Below are 5,830 nucleotides of genomic sequence, written 5' to 3' on the forward strand. Positions count from 1 at the left end.
TACTACATGTTATTTTTGCACACATTGCCACAAACGCTGTGTTGTGGCTTCAGTTCTGTGGTTTCCACTCGAACTATGCGGAAAGCATTATTATGCAGGATAAATTTGAGCCCTTTCGAGTATGCCATAGAGTATGAGTAATTAGCTTTATTTTGTTGATAGGTAATTTTAGCTGAATTTTAATTTAGACCAGAGTCGAGTCGCGTCGAGTCGAGTGGATAGGTTGATTAGTTTAGTTTTGGGGTTGCGTTGTGTGGATATGTGTGTGGGATGGATGAGCTACCATCAAAGTGATGAATAATTTAAAATAAAGATCTCTCTTTCATTTCACCCATGGTGATTACTTGACACACACGTGTTTGTATCCACTATTCACAATTTATTTGCTGCCATTGAAAGTATCATCATATACCCGTATTCCTATTTGACCAGCAAAGGACCCCTGGAGGGGAACTTGACATTGATTCGCATATCAAATCGGGGAAATGTAAACAAAGATCCAAAATGCACGACTTTTCATCAATTCATTTGCATTTATTACGGCCACAATTTTTCGATAGAGAGACCGAATGTGTGGACCTGGTCAGGCACGGGAAAAAAAGAACAAGTCGGAATCGTATGCTGAATTATTCATATTTTGCAACAGCCAAAGTTTCAAGGGGCAGTGCAGAGACAAATGGAAAATCAGCTTAGCAAATGAAAAATCGAAATTGGGCAAAGACACAGCAAAGGCAAAAGTTGCACTCATTTGTAACAATTTATTTGATTTTCCACAGAAGAAAATTCCCTCTGTGGAGTATCTTTTTCCTGCCTCTGATTCTCAATGCAAAAGCGCTTTTTATTCAATTTTCTGCTCACGTAATATTGACAAATTATTAGCGGGGATTTTTGATACCAAAAGAAAAGGCGCCTGAGAGGCTGTGGAGGAGGTTGGAGTGGAAACAGCTGGCAAAGCTATGGGCGAATTTTATTATTGTTCCCTTGGATGAAAGGTGCAGCTGCCAGTCGATTTTCAAGAGGCCGAAACGACTTTGTTTTGCATTTTTTATTGGGGTTCTGTAGGTCCCTGTTCGAACGGAAGTGGAAGGAATTCTTAAATTGATTATTATTACCCCTGCCCTACAGTCTCTTGCCAAAATGAGATTTTCCAGCCATCTTCCCGCCTTCAGAATCTTTGTTGCCCCAAGCAAACAAATTGTTGCACAAATATTTGCTATTAATTTCTATAGGCAGCATCTTGGGGCCACCCTAAAATGAGCAGCGAACTCTGAGGAAGGACCTCAGCAATGAAATGGCAATGAAATTTTAATGAATTAATTGGTAGAAATTAGCCTTGCTTTGGGCCTGTCACCACTTAGTCGGGCCATTTGATAAGTTGCTACCTTGTCGCTTTAATTGCATTCGAATGCGAGGGAACTCGTTAAATCCGCGGCACTGTTAAGTCTGAGCAGAAATCTTAACATAACCTTTACATCAGGAGAGTTGTGGCTCTCTTCTTAGGCGTCTGCGCACTCTCCACTGCTATCAGTACGAGCTGTGTCTCTCCCTTCTGTGTTCTCTTGTCTCTTCATGATTTATGAAATTCCTTGTTGCTCTCTTCCTTGCTTGGGTGTGGGTACCCATAAGCGTACGCTGCTGGAATTGTATCTGATATTGGCCTGCTGACATATATTTTCTAATTGGCATTTCCGTTGCGCCCGCTCACCTTTTCGATGCCTCACTAAACTGCGAGATGGCTCGGGGATTAACACGGGGATTGTTCTTTAAGCGATGGGATAAATGACTGGGAGGGTGTCTCTATGATTTTCATTAATCATACATATCTGAGTCGTTGAAGATTTCGATTCTGCTTGGCAGCTTTAATGTATATTTTCCGTATATTCAGCCAGTTATTCTCCCCTGAAGAGATTCCAAATTAATTACCGGAATATCTTACTGAATTCTAAATAAATACTCATATTAAATAACCACTTTAACGTCATATTATATTTGGGTCAAGCACTTGAATGAGTTGCCCCGTAAAGCCATCAAAAGCCACAAAATGTGCAATTTGATGGAAATCTTTTATCGAACTATCAGCCCAGACCTCAAAGCGGAAATGAAGAAAATTAGCGAATCAAGTATTTGGATCGGGACACGTGCCAAATCCTGGCCCGAAGAGTGTTTTGGCATTTGAGTTCCGATTCAATGCACACCACATACACATACGGTCTCAGGCTCAGGGTCTTGGCCCGTTCAACATATGGCCTGATGCACTAATACTGGGACAAACACTCGCACAGACATCGTAAATCTTTGTGCATTAAATACAAAAGGTCCGGAAAAAGGACCGGGTTAGGGTCCGGGAAAGGTTTACGGCCAATATTCTAATTAACTCATGCATAAACGAATAATAACAAACAAAAGTGCTATAAATTTCCACTCGACTTGATTGATGGGCACTACATTTTGTACACTATACACATGCATACCGTTATATTGAATGTGTGCCTGTGTGTGAAATCTGACCTTTTCACATTTGACATTTGCGCGGTCGTTTCTTCGTCTGGCGATTAATGGAAAACCTTAATTCAAATTCATTTTCGGCTAATGAATTTTCAACAACTTCAATTTCCTTAATTCACCAAAAGACAACACGTATCCACTCGTATATTAGGCGTTAATTCAAATCCAACGGAAAAGCTAGTTTTAAAACACATTCTGAGGTAAAGTTATTTTTCCATACCCTCTAACAAATTCCATACCAAACTACAGAACTACTCCGCCCTCCACAAGGGTATCTGAAACGTTTCATTCGGCCAAGAACAAGACAATTTTCCTTCAGGTGCAAAAGTCTTGAGTCTTTGGCCTTCGGTCAACACGTCCAATGTTGTCTGGGACACTAAATCACAATTTATGTTGTTCTCACGTAATACCCATTAGGGGGACATCAAAAAATTATTACCATAGCTTTTTATTTACGATTATTTGATCAAATATAGGCCAACGACAATGATGATGATGATGACTGCGACGATGACTACAACGATTCCTCTATGCCATTTGTGGTAGCCTTGCGCTCAGAAGCAACAAAAAGAACACGACATAGCCACACACTCGACTGGGGGGTGGTCGGATAATGCTATGTGTTAAGGGTCATAAAGTTAATGCAAACCAAACACTAACAACAAAAACAAATAACCAACAGGAATCAAGAAAAAAGAGAACGGACTGGAAAAGGTGCCAGAGACAGGCACAGAGAATGTGGAGAGAGGGAGGAGGACAAGTGTGCCGGGACGAGACTGTCTGGCGTGGCACGTTCCAAAGGTGGCAAACAAATGCAAAATTCAACAAAAAGGTGAATGGAATATGAAATGAAGATCTCAAAGCAAATAACTAACCAAAAACTGAGAGCATTAGTGCATATAAATATATTCTATTCAACCACTCCAAATGTTTCTTTAAAGGAACATTCATTCCTACTGTGCTGAATATCATTTTAAGTATTCATAAGTTTCAAAAAATGTACAAAAATGTATTCAATAAGTTTCATTCCCGCTCCTATAAATTCTATTAAATATTATTAAATTATGGAAAATATGTTGTATAGCCATAAATGAAATTAAATAAGGCATTTCTGCATGCAAATCACGATATTTGTTGAAACAAAGTAAGCTCAGACTAGAGAAATAGATGAAGACTGATCCTTGAGACATAATTTGACGAGAGAGTCAGGCCGAACAAAATTAACCCAGAACCTGGGCAGACTATGACTATAGCCTCAGATGTCCGTGCGTGTGTCTGTGAGTGTGTGGGTTGCAGGGAAATGTAAACACGTTTTAATTAAAATACTAAGACAACAATAATAGGAGAGGCTCCTTGCCATAGAGAACAGCCAGGAAGGATGTCAAAGTCAGCAGCTGGGCTAGCAAACCTGCAACCACAAACTGGAGCTTGTTCAAATGAATTTGTGGTGATAGGAGATAGGGCTGGAGAGAGGAGGGGATGCGTTTTTCGGGAAGCAGCCTAGGAGCTGGAGGAACAAATCTAATCGCATTCAACGAATGGTCCTAAGGATTTTGTTTGCATGTGCAGGACATAAACAACAGAAAGGGGCCCCAGACACTGAGCGGAAGGAGAGACTATAAGAAAGCTTCATGAAAAGATTCCTTTGAACAAACACCTCAATTTCTCTTAGTGCATCTGCGTGTGTCGTTTCGGGGCACAGGAAGCTAGTAGGAGTATGTGCAAGTGTTGGAGGGGGGATTAGAAACACAGTCCTGGGCAGACAACTGCCTAATGGCTGTGGCTAATGAATGATGACAGCATTTAATGTCTCTCTCTCTCTCTCTCGGACACTTCCTGCACAGAATCATTAATAAACAGACTGGCCAACAATGACAGAAGCACCAACCGTGGCATCGAGCAACACCTTGACCAATAAAATCAAATTAAAGGCAACAACAGCCGTGCTGGTGACCCCAGAAGTAGACGCGATGCATGGCGAATTATAATTGAGTGGACCACAGAATAGAGGACAGACGCAGCCACAGCCAGAGCCACAGCCACACCCATTAAAAATTGATGACCATCTATGGCTCTCTTCTAGCTGCCTGCTAATACTGTCGCCCTGGTTGGCCACGCGTAATGTATCCTCGGATCCAGGCGGCGGGGGACATGTCTACATCTCTGCGTGGACTCCATCCGCCGACTGCATCCGTCTGCGAGTTAGGCCGTGGTGTACACATAATTACTCTTGGCTCTCGTCCAGTGCAAATTAATGATGCTTAAAAGCAGGGGGAGTGCCGAGCTGCCATTGTGCGTGCGGCGGTTTCTGACCACAGCTGACTGCATTACTCATACGCACCGTTGCACAATTAACTCACTTGGGCCCCGAAAATGCCACCGATATGCATGGGTGTTTAAATTATTAAAGGAATTTCGGGAGTAATTCAAAGTTAAGTTTAATAACCGTGGATTTAATATTCGGGGATTATGTGGAGCTGTGGGAATTGTTGCTGTAAAAATATTCAATTAAATTTGAATTGTTTGCCCTCATTACGCACCGTTTCATTTAGCCCATAAAAAAACATAAGCAAATATTTAATTTTGATATTTTATAATTTAGAATTTTAAATGGAAACTCAAATTGTTTTGCTGACATCAAAGGATGCCCCCAAAAACTAACCCAGAACACCCCACCAAGCGTGTATGTGTGTGTAAGTGTTTGTGGGGAGTGGGATTGTCGACATTATAGCAGGGCATTCGATGTGTAACACTGATGTTGGCTTAGTTGCGGGAAACAGGCCCAAACCAGACCGAAAGCCAAAGCCAAAGCCAAATGGCAAACATGGGATGCGATGACCGGGCGCAAACCTCAGAGAAGGCAAACAAAGTGTTGCAATCTCCATTTGCCCTTCTCTGTAAATGGTTTAACCGGAATGGGGGCGCTGCACTAAATATAATTGTAGCATTTAACTTGCAAATCGCTGGACCTTCCGCGACTATTATTATTATTAGTATTTGCTGCAGTCGCATTATAAGTTCCCAAATTGGTTTCATTTCAGCTCTATTGGTGTCCTTCCTATGCACGGCATCACACTGGCCATGGCAAATAATTATGCAGGACATTGGCTGAGCTCCCAAAAAATGTTTCGCATATTTCAGTTATGCTCGGGACATACGTAAACAACGAATAGAGTGGAAAACAATAGAAATATGTGGCATATGCGAGGGTCACACATAAATATGTATGTGTCTGTACATAGGTTCAAGTAAATAGATTTGCATACGAAACGAGTTACGTCGGGCCTGAGGCACATTCGAGCTTATGGGAAGTCTGCCCGCTTCT

This window comes from Drosophila guanche, unplaced genomic scaffold (assembly GCF_900245975.1).
Source record: "Drosophila guanche unplaced genomic scaffold, DGUA_6, whole genome shotgun sequence".
Lineage (NCBI taxonomy): Eukaryota > Metazoa > Arthropoda > Insecta > Diptera > Drosophilidae > Drosophila > Drosophila guanche.